Source organism: Ornithorhynchus anatinus, chromosome 1, assembly GCF_004115215.2.
Source record: "Ornithorhynchus anatinus isolate Pmale09 chromosome 1, mOrnAna1.pri.v4, whole genome shotgun sequence".
NCBI lineage: Eukaryota > Metazoa > Chordata > Mammalia > Monotremata > Ornithorhynchidae > Ornithorhynchus > Ornithorhynchus anatinus.
Window position 1 is genome coordinate 2,751,489 of NC_041728.1, and position 25,288 is coordinate 2,776,776.

Genomic DNA, 25,288 nt, shown 5'->3' on the forward strand with positions numbered 1-25,288 from the left:
CCAGGATGAGTCAGTGTACTGAGGAGAGGGTGCTGTGGATGACCTCACCCCAGTCTGGGCTTCATGAACTAGAGAGGGGAGGGAAGAGAGCTGTGGAAAGGAGGAAGGCCTCCAGGGAGGAGATGGTTCGGAAGGAGGCCCCGCCAAAATTTCGGGGAAATGGAAGGAGAAGAGGGAAATGAATCCCGTAGAGGCCGGGCACGGTCCATGGAAGACTGTCTAGGTGAGTGTCAGCAGGGTCGGGGTTGGCGGGAGGGGAGGAAGCACGGACTAGAAAGGAGAAAGCGGCACCCCACGGAGGGAGGGAAGGAAGAGAGCAGAAGCGGAGGCTGGTCCGTGCAAGGAGTGGAGGAGGAAGCTCTATGCAGAGTCGGTGTTGGAGAAGGGAAAGGCAGAATTGGAGAGACACCACTGGAGAGATGATCTGTAGTCAGGCTAAGATTATTATTATGATATTTGTTCAGCGCTTTGTAGGCACCAAACACCGTTCTAAGCACTGGGGGAGATACAAGTTAAGCCAGTTGGACACAGTCCCTGTCCCTCACTGGGCTCACAGTCTCAATCCCCATTTGACAGATGAGGGAACTGAGGCCCTGAGAAGTGAAGTGACTTGCCCCAGGTCACACAAAAGACATGTGGTGGAGCTGGGACGTGAACCAAGTGCTTCTGATTCCCAGGCCCGTGCTCTAGCCATTAGGCAACGCTGCTTCTCTAAGATTTCCGGGAGAGTCGGCCAAGGGCTCCCTACGGGGACTATTTGAGGGGCAGCCTAGTGATCGGGTCCTTGCTGTGGAATCGGGCCGGGGGCAACACCTTCGTTCCACAGATGCGGGGTCGAAAGAGTTCGGCCTGACCTTCAAATGAGATGTGGTTGGCGACTCTGAGGCGAAGGTGGACGGAGGAGAAACAAAGCGCACTGGGGGAGAACTTGGGGATGATTCTGCTGAGCCGGACCAGACCGCGCGCTTTCTATTCAGAAATAAGTCGGTCCCCACGAAAGACATGGCATTCTGGCTGGAGAGATACCGTGGCGTCTTTTCCCAATCCAGGAAGGTGGTGGAGCAGTTTGGTGTTCGGCCGGGAAGTAGAAGTGGCAAGTGAAATGAAAAGTGGGCAACGACCCCTTCCTGGGAAGTTGCGCTTGGGGAGAGAAAATCGCTTCCGTTACTCCCCTGGCTGCCCACAGCAGGTTAAAGGTGTGAAGTGAAATGCCTCACTGCAACGTCACTGGGTGTTAATAATAATGTTGGTATTTGTTAAGCGCTTACTATGTGCAGAGCACTGTTCTAAGCGCTGGGGTAGACACAGGGGAATCAGGTTGTCCCACGTGGGGCTCACAGTCTTAATCCCCGTTTTACAGATGAGGGAACTGAGGCACAGAGAAGTGAAGTGACTTGCCCACAGTCACAGAGCTGACAAGTGGCAGAGCTGGGATTCGAACTCATGAGCCCTGACTCCAAACCCCATGCTCTTTCCACTGCGTCACGCTTATGGGTGTGCAGATAAGGGCAGGAGAGCAGCGTGGCCTAGTGGAAAGAGCCTGGGCTTGGGAGTTAGAGGTCATGGGTTTGAATCCCACCTCTGCCACTTGTCAGCTGTGTGACTGTGGGCAAGTCACTTCACTTCTCTGGGCCTCAATTACCTCATCTGTATAATGGGGATTGACTGTGAGCCTCACGTGGGACAACCTGATTACCCTGTATCTACCCCAGCACTTAGAACAGTGCTCTGCACGTAGTAAGCACTTAAATACCAACATTATTATTAGTGGAAAGAGCACGGGCCTGGGAGTCAGAAGATCATGGATTCCAATCCCGGCTCCGCCACTTGTCTGTTGTGTGACCTTGGGATGCCAATTAACTTCTTTGTGTCTCGGTTTCCTCATTTGTATAATGGGGATTCAATACCTGATCACCCTCCTACCTAGAGAAGCAGCATGGCTTAGTGGAAAGAGCTCAGTCTTGGGAATCAGAGGTCGTGGGTTCTAATCTCGGCTCTGCCACTTGTCGGCTGTGTGACTTTGGGCAAGTCACTTAATTCTCTGGACCTCAGTGACCTCATCTGTAAAATGGGTATTAATAATAATGATGGTATTTGTTAAGTGCTTACTATGTGCAAAGCACTGTTCTAAGCACTGAAAAGAGTAGTAAAGTGACTCGTTCAGTGCAACACTGCAAACGAATAGTGGAGATGGGATGAGCACCCCGGTCTTCTGACTCCCAGGCCCGGGCTCTTTCGACTCGACCACGCTATCAGCTATACCATGCTGCTTCTCTAGTGGATGGAGCGCAGACCTGGGAGTCAGAAGAATGGGTTCTAACCCTGGCTCGGCCACTTGTCTGCTGTGTGAACTTGGGTGAGTCACTATACTTCTCTGTGCCTCAGTTGCCTCATCTGTAAAATGGGCATTGAGACGGTGAGTCCCACATGGGACGGGGACAGAGACAGGGACTGTATCCAACTTGATTTGCTTGTATCCACCCCGGTGCTTAGTACAGTGCCTGGCACATAGTAAGTGCTTAACAAATACCATCCTTATCATCATCATCATCGTCATCATCACTAGGCCACGCTGCTTCTCGAGGGCCTTGAAGCCCTGTTTGACTTTGGCTAAGGAGTCGGTGGACGCAGAGTGGAGAGTTTTAAACGTATAGGGGAAGATTATATGAGGTTTTAAAATTAAGAATCAGGAACCGTTAAAACTCACTCTGGGGAATTAACATTTTATGGGTCAGTCAAAATGGAGAAGTGTTTAGAGGTCGGCACAAGGATGGATTCAAAGCGATGAAGCCCTCAATTTTCACTAAGCAAGAAGGCCGGAGAGATACGGGAAGCTCTTGTATTTTTTTAAGATTTTTTATTCTGACTTGAATGAACTGTTTTTAATGTAAGATTTTCGAGATATCAAAATACCTTCTCTCCCCCAGGCTAAGCAGCCCCAGGTCAGATCATCTTTTCCCATATAGAAACTAATTTCCCTCAGAATGTCCCTTCCCCCTAGTACCCCTCTCTAGCATTTCTCACATTAACCCATCCAAGGAGACCGTGGGGCAGGCAAATCCACTGGACGGGCCTGGATGTCAAAGGGCAAGCCATCCCCTTGATTCTATTTATTGCTATTGTTCTTGTCTGTCCATCTCCCCCGATCAGACCGTAAGCCCGTCAAAGGGCAGGGACTGTCTCTGTTACCTATTTGTACATTCTAAGCGCTTAGTACAGTGCTCTGCACATGCTACCCCTCTTCCCCCTCCCCCTACTCTTCCCCCCACCAAACCCCCTCTTCACCCCCTCCCCCCTTCTCTCTTCCCCACCCACGCCCCATCCCAGTCCTCTTGTCCCACCGCCACCCCTCCATCCCCCCTCTCCTCGTCCAGGGCCCCGCCACCTCCTTCCCATCCAAACCCTCCCCTCCCCCCGCCCTTCCCCCCTCCTCCCCTTGCACCCACAGCTACTTTCAAGTGTGGCCTCTGGAACCCCCGCTCTATTACAGGTAAGCTACCTTTCATCCATGACCTTTTCCTCTCCCGCTCTCTCCTCTCCTCGCCCTTTCTGGAAACGTGGCTCTCTCCCGAAGACACGGTCTCCGCCGCCGCTCCTCTCCGGCGGAGGCCTCTCCTTCTCCCACTCCCCAGAACTCACCGGTAAGGGAGAGGCGTCGGCTTCCTCCTCTCGCCCCGATGCCGCTCCGCACTATCCTCCTCCCCCCTCCCTCTCCTTCCCTCCTTCGAAGCCCATATCGTTCGCCTCTACCACCCGCTCCAGTTACTTGTCGCCGTCATCTACCGCCCTCCCGGTCCCACCTCCGACTTCTTCAACCACCTTGACCCCTTTCTCACCTTCCTCCTCTCCTTCTCTCTGCCCACTCTGATCCTTGGAGACTTCAACATCCATACGGATGTACCCGACGACTCCTCTGCCGCCCGCCCGCTATCCCTCCTCGACTCTGCCGACCTCCTCCTCCACCATACCGCGCCCACTCACCGACTCGGTCACACCCTCGATCTCGTCATCTCCTACCGCTGCACTATCTCCTCCCTCACCGACTCTGAAATCCCTCTCTCTGGACCATAACCTTCTCACCTGGCCTCATCTCTCACACTCCCTCCCCCTGCAGATCTTTGCTACTGCCCCACAGAGACCTCCGCTCTCTCGATCCCATCCGTCTTTCCAATAGCATCTCGCCTCACCTTGCTGCCCTGTCCTCTCTTCCCACTCTCGACGAGGCGGGTCTCCGCTCTCAACTCCACCCTCTCTACTCATCTCGACTCTCTCGCCCCCCTTTCCCTCCGCCGCTCTCGCTCCACTAACCCACAGCCCCGGATCACCTCCTCCGTCCGCCTCCTACGCTCCTATGCTCGAGCTGCTGAGGGCTGCTGGCGAAAGTCCAAGCACCGAGCCGACCTCACACACTTCAAATTTATCCTTTCCTGCCTTAACTCCGCCCTCTCCTCCGCCAGGCAAAGCTTCTTCTCCTCCCTCATCGACACCCATGCCCGTCACCCCCGCCGATTGTTCCGGACCTTTAACTCTCTCCTTAGGCCCCCTGTTCCTCCCCCTCCCCCATCTCTCACCCCCAATGATCTGGCCACCTATTTCCTCACGAAAATCAACACGATCAGGTCTGAGCTCCCCAAAGTCACCCCTCCGCCTCTCCCCCCCAACGACCCCCTCCCCTACTTTCCCATCCTTCCCTGCAGTATCCTCAGAGGAGATCTCCTCCCTCCTCGCAAGTGCCACCCCCTCCACCTGCGCCTCGGACCCCATTCCCTCTCACCTTCTTAAAACCATCGCCCCTGCCCTCCTCCCTTCCTTAACTTCTATTTTTAACCACTCAATCTCCAAGGGCTCCTTCCCCTCTGCCTTCAAACATGCCCACGTCTCCCCCATCCTAAAAAAACCCGCTCTTGACCCCACTTCCCCCTCCAGTTATCGTCCTATCTCCCTACTACCCTTCCTTTCCAAAATCCTAGAACGGGTCGTCTACAATCGATGCCTAGAATTCCTTAACTCCCATTCTCTCCTAGACCCCCTCCAATCTGGCTTCCGTCCCCTGCACTCTACCGAGACTGCTCTCTCTAAGGTCACCCGTGACCTCCTTCTTGCCAAATCCAATGGCTCCTACTCCATTCTGATCCTCCTTGACCTCTCTGCTGCCTTTGACACTGTCGACCATCCCCTCCTCCTCCATACCTTATCTCACCTTGGCTTCACGGACTCTGTCCTCTCCCGGTTCTCCTCTTACCTCTCTGGCCGATCATTCTCGGTCTCCTACGCTGGAGCCTCCTCCCCCTCCCATCCTTTAACTGTTGGAGTTCCTCAAGGGTCAGTTCTTGGCCCTCTTCTGTTCTCCATTTACACTCACTCCCTCGGTGAACTCATCCGCTCTCACGGCTTTGACTACCATCTCTACGCAGATGACACGCAGATCTACATCTCCGCCCCTGTCCTCTCCCCCTCCCTTCGGGCTCGCATCTCCTCCTGCCTCCGGGACGTCTCCACCTGGATGTCGGCCCGCCACCTAAAACTCAACATGAGCGAGACTGAGCTCCTCATCTTCCCTCCCAAACCCGGTCCGCTCCCAGACTTCTCTATCACCGTGGATGGCACGACCGTCCTTCCCGTTCCGCAGGCCCGCAATCTCGGTGTCATCCTTGACTCGTCCCTCTCGTTCACCCCACACATCCTATCCATTACCGAGACCTGCCGGTTTCACCTCTACGATATCACCAAGATCCGCCCTTTCCTCTCCACCCAGACGGCTACCTTACTATTACGGGCTCTCGTTATATCCCGGCTAGACTACCGAGTCAGCCTTCTCTCCGACCTCCCTTCCTCCTCTCTCGCCCCGCTCCGGTCTATTCTTCACTCCGCTGCCCGGCTCATCTTCCCGCAGAAACGATCTGGGCATGTCACTCCCCTTCTTAAACAACTCCAGCGGTTGCCTATCGACCTCCGCTCCAAACAAAAACTCCTCACTCTAGGCTTCAAGGCTCTCCATCACCTTGCCCCTTCCTACCTCTCCTCCCTTCTCTCTTTCTACCGCCCACCCCGCACGCTCCGCTCCTCTGCCGCCCACCTCCTCACCGTCCCTCGGTCTCGCCTATCCCGCCGTCGACCCCTGGGTCACGTCCTCCCGTGGTCCTGGAACGCCCTCCCTCCTCACCTCCGCCAAACTGATTCTCTTTCCCTCTTCAAAACCTTACTTAAAAATCACCTCCTCCGAGAGGCGTTCCCAGACCGAGCTCCTCTTCCCCCTCTACTCCCTCTGCCATCCCCCCTTTACCTCTCCGCAGCTAAAGCCTCATTTTCCCCTTTTCCCTCTGCTCCTCCACCTCTCCCTTCCCATCCCCACGGCACTGTACTCGTCCGCTCAACTGTATATATTTTCGTTACCCTATTTATTTTGTTAATGAATTGTACATCGCCTTGATTCTATTTAGTCGCCATCGGTTTTTACGAGATGTTCTTCCCCTTGACGCTGTTTAGTGCCATCGTTCTCGTCTGTCCGTCTCCCCCGATTAGACCGTAAGCCCGTCAAACGGCAGGGACTGTCTCTATCTGTTGCCGACTTGTTCATCCCAAGCGCTTAGTACAGTGCTCTGCACATAGTAAGGGCTCAATAAATACTATTGAATGAATAGCAAGCCCTCAATAAATACTACTGAATGAATGAAGCCATGTTCCATCTTCTACACTGCAAGTCCGGTGTGGGCAGGGATCGTCTCTCTTCATTGCTGAGTTGTATTTTCCAAGCACTTAGTACAGTGCTCTGCACACAGTAAGCCCTCAGTAAATACAATTGAAGAAATAAATACGATTGAATGACTCAGTCGAGAGAAGCAGCACAGCCTAGTGGATAGAGTACGGGCCGGGGAGTCAGAAGGTCATGGGTTCTAATCTCAGCTGTGCCCCTTGTCTCCTGTGTGACCTTGGGCGAGTCACTTCACTTCTCTGGGCCTCAGTTCCCTCATCTTAAAAAGAGGATGAAGACCGTGAGCCCGATGTGGGACAGGGGACTGTGTCCAACCTGATAATCTTGTATCTACCCCAGCGCTTAGAGCAGTTCCTGGCACACAGTAAGCGCTTAACAAATACCATCATTATTACTCAATCAATCAGTCATATTTATTGAGTGCTACTGTGTGCAGAGTACTGTATTAAGCTTCTGGGAGAATACCATATAACAATAAAGCAGTTGGTCGGCATGTTCCCTGCTCACAATGAGCTTACAATCCAGAGGAGGAGACAGACATTAACATAAATAAAAAAATTATGGATATGTACACAAGTGCTGTGGGGCTGAGGGAGGGGGGAATAAAGAGAGCAAATCAGGGTGACTCGGAAGCGGCGGAGGGGCGGGGAGAGGAAATGAGGACTTAGTCAGAGAAGGCCTCTTGGAGGAGATGTGTCTCCAATAAGACTTTGAAAGTGGGGAGAGTAAATGTCTGTCAGATATGAGGAGGGAGGGCATTCCAGGCCAGAGGCAGGATGTGGGCGAGAGGTTGGCGGCGAGATAGATGAGATCGAGGTACGGGGAGATGGTTGGCATTAGAGGAGCAAAACGTGCGGTCTGGCTTGTAGTAGGACAGTAGCATGGTGAGGTCGGAAGGGGCAAGCCGACTGAGTGCTTTAAAGTCGACGGTAAGGAGTTTCAGTTTGATGCAGAGGTGGATGGGAAACCCCTGGAGGTGCTGGAGGGGTGGGGAAACATGAACTGAATGGTTTTGTAGAAAAATGATGCGGGTGTGATGTCATAGCAGCATCTCTTTCCAGCCACTGACGGGGTCGTTTGGGGAAAGGTAGGGATAGGTTTAGCTGTCCCGTAAAACCTCTCTGTTTGCTCTGTCTGGAGCAGTTCCTTTTGAGAAAATCTGGAAGAGGAACCAGGAGTGAAACAGAAGCTGGCGTACCGGTCTGACGGCTCCCGGCATTGAGAGAACGAGTGGTCGGGGAGTTGGGCGAAGACGAGTCAAGAAAGGGGAAGCCCAGCTGTTTGTGGCCTGAGAATCAGAGAGAACAAGGTGGAACGGGGAAGTTCTCCCGTGGGCATTGATGTTGAGAGCTGCTTCTGGAGAGGAAAGCCTCAGTGAATTGGCCACTCGGGGCAGTGGGAAAGTCAAAGGAAGTCAGGGGTCTAGAGCCTAGGGGTTCCTGGCCTCTAGCCTTCTTGAAAGCGGATTGCATTTCCCAGGCCTAGTAGCAGGCTCCGGGTCACCGGCAGGCCGGAGGAACGCTCTGTGGATGGTCCGACCCCTTGGCTTCTCCTCCTTCCCCCCATCTTGTGTGTCTAGCCCGTGACCATTTCTCCGCTCATGAGCCTTTCACCCAGAGTGGGAACTGAGCAAGAGAAGCAGCGTGGCTTAGTGGAAAGAGCACGGCCTTGGGAATCAGAGAACAATGAAACAATAAACAGACAGGCCCCCGGCCCACAACGAGCTTACACAGCACCCCCACAATCCCAGCTCTGCCACTTGTCTGCTGTGTGACCCTGGGCAAATCACTTCTCTTCTCCGTGCCTCTGTCACCTCATCTGTAAAATGGGGATTAAGACTATGAGTCCCACATGGGACAACCTGATGACCTTGTATCTACCCCAGTCCTTAGAACAGTTCTTGGCACATAGTAAGCACTTAACAAATGCCATTATTATTAGTATTATTAATATTAAAGATGGAGAGGTCCTCCCCCTCAGCCCCACCACGCTGCTCTTATCTCCTGCAGTTCTCTAGAAGGCTTGGAGTGGAGGGTTGGGATTGTCTATGAATCTAAACTCTCCAGGCTTCCCTGACTCAAGCACTCAGACCCCAGAGCGCCCAGCCCTGACCTCCCTCCCTCCTCCGCTGCCTCCTCCTATTCTTAGAATCCGTCAGCTTTGTTTCTTCTTGTAGCTTTCCCTCCCAGTTTTGCTCTTCCTACCCATCTTCTAGCTGCTCTCTTGGTGCCTGACCTCTCTGGTCGTTCCCTGCCAGTGACCAATCGGAATAATAATAATAATAGAATTTAAGTGCTTACTATGTTCCCGGCACTGCACTAAACGCTGCAGTAGATGCAGGCTAATGAGATCGCACACAGTCCGTGTCCCGCATAGGGATCACGGTCTTAATCCCCATTTTACAGATGAGGGAACTGAGGCACAAAGTAAGGTGACTTGCCCAAGGTCACATAGCAGATAAGCGACAGAGCCGGGATTAGAACCCAGGTCCTTCTGACTCCCAGGACCGTGTCCTATCCACTAAGCCACGCTGCTTCTCCTGGTGTATGGAGGGTCTCGCCACTCTAAATCTCCCCACACGGTCCCTCCTCCTGCCTTGATCCTTGTCTTCCTGGTCATGTCACCACTCGGTCCGCAGATTGATTCATTCATTTAGTCATTCGTTTTTGTGTGCTTTTGTTATCTGTCCTTCCCCTTCTGTTCCCATTGTGTGTACACTGTCTGTGTCTGCCCGTTCCCGCCATTCAGTTGTAAACTCCTTGAGCTCAGGGTTCAGGTCTGCGCACACAGTAGGCATGCGGTAAATGATGAATTTGATGATGTTGATGATGATGATGATGACGATGGCCCGGCTTCAAGATCTCGCTCCAGATTCCAAAGCAGAAATGTGAAGGATGGAACCCATTCGCCACCTTTCCAAAGTAGAGCGAAGCAGAATGGCCTAGCGGAAAGAGCACGCAGGCCTGAAGAGTCAGAGGATCTGGGTTCTAATCCTGCTCTGCCACTTACCTGGGATATACCCTGGGCAAGTCATTTCCCTTCTCTGTGCCTCAAATTTCCTCATCGGTAAAGTCAGTGGATCGGTGGTATGTACTGAGTGCTTATTGTGTGCAGAGCACTGTACTAAGTGCTTGAATGAGTACAACATAATAATAATAATAATGTTGGTATTTGTTAAGCGCTTACTATGTGCAGACCACTGTTCTAAGCACTGGGGTAGATACAGAGTAATCAGGTTGTCCCACATGGGGGGGTCACAGTCTTAATCCCCATTTTCCAGATGAGGTCACTGAGGCCCAGAGAAATGAAGTGACTTGCCCACAGTCACACAGCTGACGAGTGGCAGGGCTGGGATTCGAACCCATGACCTCTGATTCCCAAGCCCAGGCCCTTCCCACTGAGCCGCGCTGCTTCTCTAATTCCCTCCCCAAAAGGAACTTACAGTTTAGAGAGGGAGACAGATATTACAGTAAATTATAGATTTGCATATACGTGCTGTGAGACTGACAGTGGAGTTACTATCAGGTAACTCCATGGGCGTCAGAGAAGCAGCATGGCTAGAGAAGCAGCGTGACTTAGTGACAAGAGCCCGGGCTTGGGAGTCAGAGGTCGTGGGTTCTAATCCCACTCCGCCAGTTGTCGGCTGTGTGACCTTGGGCCAGTCACTTCCCTTCCTCTGTGCCTTAGTTCCCTCATCTGTAAAATGGGGATGAAGACTGTGAGCCCCACGTAGGACAACCCGATGACCCTGTATCTACCCCAGCGCTTAGAACAGTGCTCAGCACATAGTAAGCGCTTACCAAAACCAACATTATTATTATTAATATTATCAGGTGCTTAAAGGGACTCAGACACTGTTCTTCAGGCCCCTTAGACTCTCAGTCCCATGTGGGATGGGGACTGATTATCGTGTATCTAGCCAAGTACTGGGCACATAGTAAATGTTTAAGGAATAAGGCGAAGAAGGAGGAGAAGAAGAAGGAGGGGGAAAAGAAGAAAAATTACTATCATCAGAGAAGCAGAATGGCCTAGTGGATAGAGCAGCATAGTCCAGGGAGTCAGAAGGACCTGGGTTCTAGTCCCAGATCCTCCACTTATCTGCTGTATGATCCTGGGCAAGTCACTTCACTTCTCTGAGCCTCAGTTCTCTCATCTGGAAAATGGGGATTAAAACTGTAAGTCTCATGTAGGACAGGGACTGTGTCCAGCCCAATTTGTGTGTATCCACCCCGGTGCTTAGTGCAATGCCTGGCACATCGTAAGCACTTAACAAATACCGCAATTATGATTATGATGATTATTAGAGTTCAATAGGTCATCAGCTGACCCATGGTTGTCCAGTGCTCTAACTTGAGGGACCAGCTGGGGCAGCCAATTGAAATTCGGATTAGGATTAGCATCACAGTGTTCTCCCCACTCCTTTTTCTGCTGCGGTTGCCTCGGTTCAACTCCTGGGCTGAGCCAATCAATCAATCAATCAATCAATCTGTGGTATTTATTGAGCACTTAATGTATACAGAGCACCGTACTAGGACTTGGACGAGAACAACGCAGGAGAGGTCAAGGAACTTCCAGTCTAGAGCCACACCGAGGGGGGAGGGGGAGAGAAGGGAGGGAACTCTGCTCATTAAAATAATCTTCTTTCATCTGGGCTCATATTTGCTAAGCCTCATTCATTCATCAGTCATATTAGAGAAGCAGTGTGGTTCAGTGAAAAGAGCCCGGGCTTGGGAGCCAGAGTTCATGGGTTCGAATCCCGGCTCTGCCACTTGTCAGCTGTGTGACTGTGGGCAAGTCACTTCACTTCTCCGGGCCTCGGTTCTCTCATCTGTAAAATAGGCATTAAGACTGTGAGCCTCACGTGGGACAACCTGGTTACGCTGTATCCACCCCAGCGCTTAGAACAATGCTCTGCACGTAGTAAGCGCTTAACAAATACCAACATTATTATTATTATTTACTGAGTGCTTACTGTGTACTAAGCACTTGGGAGAGTACAATAAAACAGATTCCCTGTCCACCACAAGACTCCAATCTAGAGAGGAAGACAGACATTAATAAAGCTCAGTCCAACCAAACCACTTTGGAGGTAAAAAAACATAAAAACAAACAGAGCTACCAATTCACTTCTGCATGGGGCTGGACCTCCTTTAAGAGTCATCCGTGCTACCTGGCAAAGTTTTAAAAATTGGAGTCCAAACTGACTAAATCCTGGATTTTCAGCACCTGTCAGGGCTGGTCTAGGCGAGGCGCTCATCACTATCTCACCACCCGAAAGTAGGGAAAGTCAGGGGGGAAGAAAACCCATAGACTCAGGAGCATGCGAAGCTTTTCCTCCAACTAATCCCCGTCGGATGCTTGGAATAAAGAAGGAGAATGTTTCCTGTTCTGACGCCTCCAGTCTTGCCCATTTGAAATGCCATCTTCCTCGGCTGAACCCTTCATTTCTCTGGCTCACTTTTATTGTTTTTCTTTTCACTTCCTCCTGGCTGGGTAATTACAAGCCTTCCCAGTCATTCTACCGAAATAAGGTTTTCCATCTGGGCCAAATTGAAACTTCTAAGTCCAGATGCTATACCCTCTCTTCAGCTGCAGGTTTGAAGAGTCGGGGGAAAGGGATCTTACAGTTCGCGGTGAAAAACAGGTTTCTTTTTCGGCTCAAAATGCCTTCCCCCCTGGGGAAGATGTTAGCTCTCCCAAGATTTCTTGATCTTCCTTTAAGCCAGATGAATGAATCAATCGTTCAATGATATTTGTCCAACCTGATTTGCTTTTGTCCACCCCCAGCACCTAGTACAGTGCCTAGCAAGCATGTAACAAATACCACAGTTATTACTGAGCTCTTATAGTGTACAGATCAATTAATCAGTGGCATTTATTCAGACTTTACTATGTGCAGAGCACTCTACTAAGCGCTTGAAGAGTACAATACAATAGAATTAGCAGACACATTCCACATCCATAATAAATACTGCAAGCATTATTATTAGTTATATAACCAATTATTCAACTGGAGAATTCATCCGGATGTGCTCGTGTTTCGGTTTGGTACGGGAATCCTCATTCTTTCTCCTGCTAAATTGGAAGATTCTCGTCTGTCCCCAAGAAGGAACACTGACTTGCTCTTGGCCTCCGTTCGCTTGCTGAGATACGGGGCCCCGGGGCTCTCCTGAGGAAAGTCGGGGCTTCTCACAATTTCAGAATGTCATCCCCGAGACTCGCCGTTTCAGGAGATGGTCACTTCAGGCCGGAAGAGCCGGTTGAGGTATAGGAACAGGAGGGGATGATTTTAGACATTATCTGTGCCAAGGTTCCCACTTGCCCGGGGGACGGGCTCTAGGGCTGTTGAACTTGTTCTGCCCAGTGCCATCCAGACCAAATAAACCCATGAGCAAAGACACTACGCCCGGCATGCAGGTTGGCAAGTTCATTTTTCTGATCCTGGGACTGAATAAATCCATGAGCAAAGACATCACCGTTCGGCATGCAGGCTGGCAAGTTCATTTTTCCGGATCCTGGGATTTTTCTCGTGTATCTCACCATTTGGTAAAAGTGCACATTTGAAGGTGAAGCTCTAATTAAATGTCCAAGTTGCAGGACTGCAAATTTGAAGGTATAGTCCTAATTAAATGTCTAAAAAAATGCTAGCAGTGATATGTAGTTCCTAGTGCTAGCTATTGATAGAGAGCAATCAATCAATCAATCAGTGGTACTTATGGAGCGCTTACTGTGTGTAGAGCACTGTATTAAGCACCTGGGAAAGTGTAATACAACAGAGTCAGTAGACAAGTTCCCTGCCCAAGAGAAGCTTACAGTCTAGGGAGCTGGAAGCTATCTGTACTATAGGACTATAGAGAAGCAGTGCGGCCTAATGGACAGAGCGGGGACCTCGGAGCTAGAAGGTCCTAGGTTCTAATCCCGGTTCCGCCACTTGTCAAATGCGTGACCTAAGGCAAGTCACTTACCTTCTCTGTGCCTCAGTTCTACTCCAGCACTTACTAAAGTGTCAGCACATAGTAGGTGCTTAACAAATACCAAAAAAAGGTTTTAAGATATGATTGATCTCATCTCTGCTCCTTATTAACTCAATCTATCAGGTGAGGTCACTGACTCCTTCCGGGTAGGTCTCTGTGCTCTTAGAAGATGCCTCTGATGGTGAAATTCACCATTTGGGCGTGTGTGGTGGGGATGAAACTTAAAGATCCAACCACATCACACACACACTCACACACGCAGAGACCACCGTCTTTTGTGGTGTAGTTTCGTAGCTCGCAGCACCTGGACAGGTTTCAACTTCGGCCTCCCCGCATCGCATTGCTCACGGAAGTGGCTGCTCGAAAAGAGCCATTCCTTTCCCGACTGCAGTGCGCCAGGCCGGTGGATCCGCGGTAGTTGACCCCCAGTTTTCAGCTGAGCCGCGGCACCCGCTGAGGTCCCGTTTGACCGTAGCCTTCAAACGTTTCCTCCGTTGTCCTTGCTTTCCGTTTCCCAATTTCAGCTCACCGGACTGCATCTGCTGGGCAGCGGCATCCACTCTCTTCACTTGACTGTCCCAGCCCAGCTGACCCGTGGCGACCCTGGCCGCTGACAGGATGGATCCCAGGCACGTAGTACACTGTTTTTATACCCAATAAATATTATCGATCCGTGGTGATTTACCCAGGGACGGGCTACAAAATGGAAGAGTTTTCTTATCTGTAAAATGCATATTTAGACTATGATCCCCACGTGAGACAGGGACTGTGTCCGATCCAATTTGCTTGTATCCACCCCAGTACTTAGTAGAGTGCCTGGCACATAGTAAGAGCTTAACAAATACCATAATTATTATTACGATTATGATTAATACAGACCCTGAAGGGACCCAAGAGGAAACGGCCACGTTTGGCCCTCTCTGGGCAAGCAATTGTGTGCGGATGTGGGTGCTTCTGTCCTTCACAAAAAAATCCCGTGAACGTTGATCCCCAGATGTCAGGAGGGAGGGCAGGAGGCCGTGAATGATGGTGACCGGGGTAAAGTGGGTCTTTAAAACCTTTATTTCTTTCCCCAGCCTCGGGGAGGGCCCTCCTGCGGGAACTGTGGCTGTTTATTAAGCATTGAGTGGGTGTTGAGGGAGTTGCCAAAAAAATGTCTGTGTGTGTCTCTGGTACACAGCATGCGTTCAAAAAAAAAAAAATGTGGCATTGTGACAAGGCGGCTGTTCTTCAGGGGTCGCCTGACAGAAGAAGTGCAGCGCTCTGAACAAAACGAGGAGTGTGTTTTCTCACCCAGCCTGTCAGACTGTCAGGGATGAGTTTCCAGAACAACTGGGCTCAAAGACAAATGGTGAAGTACAGTAAATCCCAGAGTGCGCACTGGGAGGGAGAACGATTAGGCGGGATTTTATCAGGAGCACACACTTGTGACTGTGGGCAAGTCACTTAACTGCTCTGTGCCTCAGTTACCTCATCTGTAAAATGGGGATTAACTGTGAGCCTCACGTGGGACGACCTGATGACCCTGTATCTACCCCAGCGCTTAGAACAGTGCTCTGCACATAGGAAGCGCTTAACAAACCAACATTATTCTTATCCCTCCACCGTCACGGCTGCGTCCGGGAAGAAAGGAGGGCTGATGGCACAGGAGGGAGGGCCAAGGGGAGGAGAGGAGCCCGTCAGCCACGGGCGGGCAGAGCCGGGGCCGGCTGGGGTGTGACGGGGCAGTGGAGAGCGGGGCCGGGGCCGAGGGACAGGATCCGGGCATCTTCTCCCCCCTCTGCAGCCCGGTCACACCCAAAGGTAGACTCAAAATCACCGTCGCCCTGCTCGAGATCAGAGGCACAGGAAGGAAAGGGGTTCTTGGGTTCCTCATCTGATGGGAGGGGAGTGAAGAAGAAGAATAATGATAATAATAATTGTGGTATTTGTTAAGGGTTTACTATGTGCCAGGCTCTGTGTTAAGCGCTGGAGTGGATACAAGCAAATCGGGTTGGACTTCTCTGTGCCTCAGTTACTTCATCTGGAAAATGGGAATTGAGACCATGAGACAGGGACTGTGCCCAATATGATTTGCTTGTATTCACCCCAACGCTTAGTACAGTGTGTGGCACATAGTAAGCCTTTAACCAATACCATAATTATTATTATTATTATTGTGTATGACAGGAACTGCGTCCAACCTGAGTAGCATGTATCTATCACAGTGCTAAGTACGGTGTCTGTCATATAGTAATTAACAAATGCCATAAAAAATAGAAAAGCGAGCCTGACACAATAATAGTAATAATAGTTGCTATTATTATGGTTCTTGTTAAGCGTTTACTATTTTAGAGAAGCAGCGTGGCTCAGTGGAAAGAGCACGGGCTCGGGAGTCAGAGGTCATGGGTTCAAATCCCGGCTCAGCCGCTTGTCAGCTGTGTGACTTTGGGCAAGTCACTTCACGTCTCCGTGCCGCAGTTACCTCATCCGTAAAACGGGGATTAAGACAACCTGATCACCTTGTATCCTCTCCAGTGCTTAGAACAGTACTTGGCACATAGTAAGCGCTTAACAAATGCCATCATTATTATTATGTGCCAAGCACTGTTCTAAGCATTGGAGTAGATATACGTTAATCAGGTTGGACACAGTCCCTCTCCCACAAAGGGCTCACACTCTTCTCCCCATTTTACAGACACGGTCACTGAGGCATAGAGAAGAAAACTGACTTGCTCAAAGGTCCCACAGCAGACAAGGGATGGAGCCAGGATTAGAACCCAGGTCCTTCTGACTCCCAGGCCCGTGCTCCATCCACTAAGCCACGCTCCTTCTTCAGAGGCACAGTTCATTCATTCAGTAGTATTTATTGAGCGCATACTATGTGCAGAGCACTGTACTAAGAGCTTGGAATGGACAATTCGGCAACAGATAGAGACAATCCCTGCCCACTGATGGGTTTACAGTCTAATCGGGGGAGACAGACGGACAAAAACAAGACAACTTCCTGTGACTAATAATGTGACATACCTAACTGGACTACTAGGGAGAATAATAAGCTACCCCGGGGTGTAAAGCAAGTGACCCAAAAGTGAAGGCCAGGAGCCTTCAGGGAAGGGCTCTATCACTGCCCAGAGCTCGAGGGGCAGCCCCCCACTTCTTTTGCCCTCTGAGAGTTGGGATGCGGAGCGTCATTCCCCATCCACACTCTGCTCAGGACACCAAGCAAGTCCCCTCCCCTTCCTCTCTCTCTCCCCGCTCTGTCAGCGGCTAAAGGAAGGATTCTAAAGCTCCTCAAAACCTACTGGATAAAGCTGTCCAAGACAAGCGGTGTGGTCTGATCGAAAGAGCAGAGGCTTGGGGGTCAGAAGAACCTGCCCCTTGCCTGCTGTATGACCCTGGACAGGTCACTTCACTTCTCTGTGTCTCAGTTCCCTAATCTGTAAAATGGGAATGAAGACTGTGAACCCCGTGTGGGACAGGCACTGTATCTAATCTGATTAGCTTGTATCTACCGCACGTCTTATTACAGTGCCTGGTAGACTGTAAGCCCCCCGAAGGGCAGGGACCGTCTCTATCTGTTACCGATTTGTACATTCCAAGCGCTTAGTATAGTGCTCTGCACATAGTAAGTGCTCAATAAATACTACTGAATGAATGAATATTGGAAGTGCTTTAGTGCAGCGCTCAGTACACAGTAAGTGCTCAATAAATACGATTGAATGACAGTACCACACACAAAAAGAGAAGCAGCGTGACTTAGTGAAAAGAGCATGGGCTTGGGTCAGAGGACATGGGTTCTAATCCGGGCTCCGCCATTTGTTCATTCATTCATTCGATCGTATCTATTGAGGGCTTACTCTGTGCAGAGCACTGTACTAAGTGCTTGGAAAGTGCAATTTAGCAACGAATAGTGACAGTCCCTACTCAACAATGGGCTCACAGTCTAGAAGCGGGGAGACAGACAACAGAACAAAACAAGCAGATAGGCATCAATAACATCAATATAAATAAATAGAATTATTATAATAATAATAATGTCGCTATTTGTTAAGCGCTTACTATGTGCAGAGCACTGTTCTAAGCGCTGGGGTATACAGGGTAATCGGGTTATCCCACATGAGGCTCACAGTCTTAATCCCCATTTTACAGATGAGGTAACTGAGGCACAGAGAAGTGAAGTGACTTGCCCACAGTCACACAGCTGACAAGTGGCAGAGCCGGGATTCGAACCCATGACCTCTGACTCCCAAGCCCGGGCTCTTTCCACAGAGCCACACGGCTTCTCAATATATACACATCATTCTTAAAATAAATAGAATAATAAATACATACATATATACACAAGTGCTGTGGGATGGGGAGAGGGAAGAGGGAGAGGGAAGAGCAGAGGGAGGGAATTGGGGCAATGGGGAGGGGAGGAGGAGGAGTGTGACCTTGGGCAAGCCACTTAACTTCTCTGTGCCTCAGTTACCTTATCTGTAAAATGGGGATTAAAATTGTGAACCCCACATGGGACGACCTGATTACCTTGCATCTACCCCAGCGTTTAGAACAGTGCTCGGGCCCATAGTAAGTGCTTAACAAATAATGATAATGGTAATATTAATAAATAATAATAAAAAGGCTTGACCCTAGCCCGCATGGGGTTGTCGGAAATGACGAAGGATGGCTCGCTTTTATTTATTCCTTCTCTTAAGGCTTCTCCTAAGGCAACTGCAGTGGAAATCCACTGCCTGGAGCAAGGGGTTGGAGAGAGACCTGGCGAGGGGGCGGGGGGAGCGGGTTTGCTGAGATGGGCAGGAATCTGGCTCAATGCTCCACTGTTTTCCTAGATCCAGCCTAGACCAGGAAAACACTGAGAGGAACAATAATAAGCAAGATATTTTCCCCTCTGGAGGAGAGAATAGTCTTTATTATTGTGGCTATTTCCTGCATTTGTGATCTTCGGTGGGGCGATGGTTCATCGGGAGACCCGGCACTCGGGGGACGTCCCGGCTCGGTTCGCCTGAAAGTTCGCTCCGGGTGACCGGAGGGAACGTTGCTCTTCACAACACCCTGAGAAATGCCGGGGTGTGATGGACAGAGCCCAGTCCTGGGAGTCAGAGGACCTGGGTTCTCATCTCCGCTCCCCCACTTGCCTGCTGTGCAAGTGACTTCATTTCTCTGGGACTCCCCAATGCCACAACTATTATAAGCATATGGGTGTCAAAATTGGCCCTCCGTCCATCCACGGTATTTATTGAGCACTTGCTGTTTACTGACCACCGTACTAAGCGCTTGGGAGAGCACAATCTAGTGGAGTTGGCAGACACAATCCCTGCCCACAAGGAGCTTCCAGTCTGGAGGGGCACAGGGGAGAAGAGTCAGGGCATCCAAAAGACAGGGTGTTTCTGGGGCATCTCAGTTCTCCACCACATTCAGTCTTCTCAGGGTTATTTGCCAAAGAGGGCAAATGTCTATCAGCTCCTCTTAGAGTCCAAGGACCACTGTCAGAGATGGAGTCCTGGGGAGGATGGACTACCCACACTTGTCTGCCGTGTGACCTTGGGCAAGTCACTTAACTTCTCTGTGCCTCAGTTACCTCATCTGTAAAATGGGGAGTAAGACTGTGAGCCCCATGTGGGACAGGGACTGTGTCCAACATGATTACCTTGTATGCCCCCCATTCAATCAGTCGTATTTATTGAGTGCTTACTGTGTTCAGAGCACTGTACTAAGCAATTGGAAAGTACAATTCAGCAATAAAGAGAGTCAACAGTGCTTAGAACAGGGCTAGGCACACAGTATGCGCTTAACAAATACCATAATTATCATTATCATTACAGGGCTGAGCCATTAATGCCAATATACAGTTTTTCTGCCCTTCTCTTATTAAGGTTGGGATTTGATCATTGCTGGGTGACTGGAGGAAGAGTCAGAGATGGATGGGGAGAGTCAGGGGTGTTGGATGATCCGTGCTGGCTCACTGGGGGAGAGTCAGGGATGGAGGGGAAGAGTCGGGGGGTTGGATGGTCTTTTCCGAGACACTGGGAGAGAGTCAGAGATGGAGAGGGGAGAGTCAGGGGTGTTGGGTGGTCCCTGCTGGATCACTGGAGGGAGAGCTTGGGGTGGAAAGGGGAGATCTGGGGGGTATCGGCTGGTCTTTTCTGGGACACTGCAGAAGAGTCAAGGTTGGAGAAGGGAGAGCCAGGGGTGTTGGATAGGTCCCGCTGGGTCACTGAGGGACAACTTGGTGTCGAGAGGCGAGATTCGGAGGTGTTGGATGCTCTGTGCTGAGACACTGGGGGAGAGTCAGGGATGGAGAGGGGAAAGTCAGGGGTGTCGGGTGGTCCGTGCCGAGTCACCGGGGAGAGTTAGAGATGGAGAAGGGAGAGTTGGGGGGCTGGATGGTCTGTATTAGGTCACTGAAGGGAGAATTGGACGTGGAGGGGGGAGATTCAGCGGTCAGATGGCCCCTGGAGAGAAGAGTCAGGGATGAAGAGGGGAAAGTCAGAGATGTTGGATGGTCCATCCCTAACCGTGAGGGTGGGTACTATCAGATAGTTCCTCTGAGCACTTTTCGCCACCCTCTGAGACAGAGTCCTGGGCTGGATGGGCTGAAGGATGGTATTGATGATCTCATATTCTTAGAATAAATAATTAAAGGACCGACTGGGGAGTCACCCCTTTTGGATGTTCAGAAGCCATGTGGCCTAGTGGAAAGAGCCCGGGAGTCAGAGGACCAGCGTTCTAATCCCGGCTCCGTCACAAGACTGCTTTGTGATCTTGAGCGAGTCACTTAACTTCTCTGTGCCTCAGTTTTCTCCTCTGTAAAATGGAAATTTTAAACCTGTTCTCCCTTCTACTGCAATCCCCATGTGGGACAGGGACTATGTCTGGCCTGATTATCTTGTATCTGCCCCAGCACTTAGTACAGTGCCTGGCACATAGTAAGTGCTTAACAAATATTACTATTATTATTATTATGATCATTACTATTATGTAGCGTGCCCTTTCACACCCCGCCCGACCTTGAAAATGAGAACTGCAGAGAGTTCTGGGGAATAATTTACTTAGACTGTGAGCCCCCTGTGGGACAGGGACAAGGACTGTATCCAGCCTGATTAACTTGTATCCATTCCAGCTCTCGGAACAGTCCCTGACACATAGTAAGCGCTTAACTAATCCATAAAATTAAAAAAAGCCCATTTTCCCAACTACCTGCAGTGCTGACCGCCTCGCCCCACTCCCAGCCAAGTGACTGGGAAAACCCCCAGGGAAATCGCCCTTGGGAAGACAAAGCTACCCTTGAGCAATGGGCTTGCCCCTATCTCTAATTCCCCCAGATAAATCAGTCAATTAATGATATTTATTGAGCACTTACCAGGTGCAGAGCACTGAACTAAGCGTTTGGGAGAGTACAGTAAAACGGAGCTGGTAAATGGGGCAGCCCACAGGGATCTTACAGATTAGATGGGGAGCTCAATAGGTACACAAGTCCTTTGGGGGCTGGAGGAGGGCAGAATAATAATAATAATAATGGTGGTATTTGTTAAGCGCCTACTATGTGCAAAGCACCGTTCTAAGCGCTAAGGGGTTACAAGGTGATCGGGTTGTCCCACGTGGGGGTCACAGTTTTAATCCCCATTTTACAGATGAAGGAACTGAGGCACAGAGAAGTGAAGTGACTTGCCCACAGTCACTCAGGGGCAAGCGGCGGATCTGGGATTAGAACCCGTGACCTCTGACTCTCCCAAGCCCGGGCTCTTTCCACTGACCCATGCTGCTTATCATTCATGCATTCATTCATTCATTCATTCAATCATATTTATTGGGTGCTTACTGTGTGCAAAGCACTGTACTAAGCTCTTGAGAGAGCACAATAGAACAACAGACATACATTCTCTGCCCACAACAAGCTCACAGTCTAGAGCTCACAGTCTAGAGCTCTAGAGCTCACAGTCTAGACAGACATTAATGTAAACAAATGAATAGAGAAATAAATAAATTAATCAATAAATAAATTACAGATATATACAGATACATACCCCTCTCAGGGTCGCACCTGGAGAGTTTCCAGTACTCTACCAGTCACGACTACAGGAGGGAGAGTCAAGCGGAGGGAGACCCATTCCATTCCTACCTTGGGCAGTGGCTAGCGAGCGGGAGTCCATCTGTTACAAGTCAAAACTCACCTGTGCTGGACAGCAGCGGCACGGGAGAGAGTCGAGGGCAGAGACTGGTTTATTGCGTGGAAGGAGGAGATGGTAAACCACTTCCTTATTTTTACCAAGAAAACTCTCTGGATCCACTACCAGAATGATTGCAGGTGGAAGTGGGGCGTTCGGGGAGAGATGTGTCTATGGCGTTGCTATGGGTAGGGTACGACTCAAAGGCATAAGACAACAACAACAAACGGCGCTGGGAGAGATACAGGTTGATCAGGTTGGACACAGGGTCTGTCCCACCTGGGGCTCACGCCCTTAATCTCCATTTTTACAGATGCGGGAATTGAACCCCAGAGAAGTGGTGTGGCTTGCCCAAGGTTCTCACAGCAGGCATGTGGTGGAGCGGGGATTAGAACCTCGGTCCTTCTGGCAGCAGAAGAGGCCTTTTGTTCCCATGAGCCAGCGACAGATTGCCAGGCAACAGGGTGGCAAAAGCCTCTAGAAGCCGCCAAGCTCTTAGAAACCGAGGAAAACCATGCCGGGTGACCTCATCCAGAAGCACGGCCCCATCCCCGAGGGTGGGAACCGCCTTCCCTGGGGGTCCACCTCGGCCCGTTTGCCGTGCCGGGCGGGAAGGCCGTTAACTGCCACGGGAGGGGGGAATCCCTCCTGCTGCCATTTTCTGCGGGCCACCTCCCAAGCGTCCCATGCATCGGGATAGGGAAATTTCCCCAGTCTCCTAATCATAGCAGAGGAACCACTGAACCCTCCCAGAAGCTTAATACTGTGCTCTGCCCACCGTTAAGTGCTTAGTAAATACCACCAATTGATCTAAGGACTGGAATCAACTGGTGGAAGGGCAGAGCCGTGGAGGCATTAGAATCCGTCAGACCGTCAGCCCTGGCACAGTGTCCCTCAGCCGGGCCCCGGGGCGTATCCCACCCAGGAGTCCATCTCCAACAGCGGCACCGGGTAGCCTGGAGGGACTGAGCGTTCGATCGCCCTCTCCGATGTTCGCCCTACACCCTTAACTTTTCCCTCCAAGAATTCGACTCCAGGCCCACAGTCTTGAGAAGAAAACACAGCTCCTGGAGCCGCGTCACCTATTGAAAGAGTCGCGCTGAGAGCCAGGTGGATGGCACGCTTAGGGGGTATGGATAAACGCACACCAACCTGATTTCAGCCTCTGTTTAGAGTGGGAGGGTGGAGCCTGAAGTCTGAGCAGACTGGATCCAGAAATCCCTCTCCCTTCTGCATCCCCCTTGCACTTGAATCTGCACCCTTTATTCATCCCATTCTCAGCCCCACAGCACTCATGTCCATATCTTTAATTTATTTTAATGTCTATCTCCCCATCTAGACCGTAAACTCCTTGCGGGCAGGAAACGGGGCCTTCCAGCTATGTGACATTGTACTCTTCCAAGCGCTTTCTTTTTTATGGTACTTGATAAGCACTTACTATGTGCCAGGCACTGTTCTAAGTGCTGGGATAGATACAAGATAATCAGGTTGGACACAGTCCCTGTCCCACATGGGGCTCACAGTCTTAATCCCTATTTTACAGATGAGGTAACTGAGTCCCAGAGTATGATAATAGTAATTATAATAATCATGGTATTTGCTAAGAGCTTACTATATGCCAAGCACTGTTCTAAGCGCTGGAGGAGATTCAAGGTTATCGGATTGGAACACGTGGGGCTCACAGTCAACCCCCATTTTACAGATGAGGTAACTGAGGCACAGAGAAGTCAAGTGACTTGCCCAAGGTCACACAGCTGACAAGTGGTGGAGCTGGGATTAGGAGCCAAGACCTCTGACTCGCAAGCCCTTGCTCTTTCCACTGAGCCACGCTGCTTCTCATGGGGCTTGTTGCCCAAGGTCATAGAGCAGACAAGCGGCAGAGCCGGAATCCGTGACCTTCGGACTCCCAGACCCGTGGTCACCCAGCAGACAAGTGAAAGAACGAGGATTAGAACCTAGGCCCTTCTGACTCCCAAACCCGTGCTCTATCCACTAGGTCATGCTGCTTCTCCCTTTCGTACAGTGCTCTGCACAGAGTAAATGGTCAATAAATATCACTGATTGATTGATTGATTGATTGATTGAGACCCAAGACTGCCCTGCAGGAGCCGGTCGAAACCGGGCCACGAGAGGAATGCATCTGTGAGGGGAAGGCCGCTTAGCCCCACCGTGGCTGACGGCGCCGGGCAGCAGGAGGCCGGACGGCGGAGTGAAGCGGACGGAGATTCGGCCATTCCTGTGAACCGCAGGCGAGAAAAGGATAAACATCAGAAGGTGTGACCTCTCAGGAGTGGCGTCGTGCCCTCCAAACGGCCTCCACTGTTAGAGCTGAGAGGAAGGGGAAGGGTAGGGAGGGGAGAGACGGAGAGGAAAGGGGAGGGGCGGGCGCAGGCTCGGAGAGGTGTCCACTACGCTTTGGCTAACCTTGGAGGGGCCAGAGGGAAGGCCGTGTCGCCGCCCCGGTACCTCATGAGTCGGGGCCCCCCGTCAACCAGGGCCAGGGGGAAGAGCTCCCGGCCGGGGAGACGGCTGCAGCCTATCTCCGCGCTTCAGTCTAGTCCGGGCGACTTCCTGTCAGCGTCCACCATTATGTATCGGCAGGAAATTACACTTTTATGAGTGATTTACTTCTAAATAAACACCCCTACACAAACAATATGTTATTGAATTTGGTGGTTAGCTTTTTAAGGATTTCAGTGAAAGATTGTAACAGCTGTCGAGGCTGATAACTGCACCGGGCTAAGGATGTTGATGGAGTTATTAGCCAATTGTTCCACAGAATCAAACAGCATCTTTTCAATATTCGTTCTTTTTTCCTTTTTCCTCCTTTTTTGTTTTAAATGGTATTTTTAAGTACTTTCTATATGCCCAGCACTGTACTAAGCCTTGGGGTAAATGTAAGCTGATCGGGTTGGAGGCAGTCCATGTAGGACATGGACTGCCTCTCAGTCTTAATTCCCATTTTGCAGATGAGGTAACTGAGGCACAGAGAAGTTAAGTGACTTGCCCAAGGTCACATCACAGACAAATGGCGAGGTCCTTCTGACTCCCAGCCCCATGCTCTAACCACGAGGCCATGCTGTTTCCCTTTTGCAGGGACCAGAATCATTATTATTAATATTATATTTGTTCAGGTCCTACTGTATATCAAGCACCGTTTTAAGCTTGGGGTAGACACAAGTTAACTGGTTCGGACAGAGTCTCTGTCCCACATGTGCCTCACAGTCTAAGAGGTAGTGGGATTAAGTCCCCATTTTACAGATGAGAAAATGAGAGCACAAAGGAGTTAACTGACTTGCCCAAGGTCACACAGCAGGCAAGGGGTGGAGGTGAGATTCGAACTCAGGTCTCAGAGCTTGCCAGACCCAGGCTTTTTCCATTAGGCCATGCTGCTCCTCAGAATCCCCCACCAGCCCACCTGGAGGTTCACCTGCTGGGTCTGGGAGCCTTCA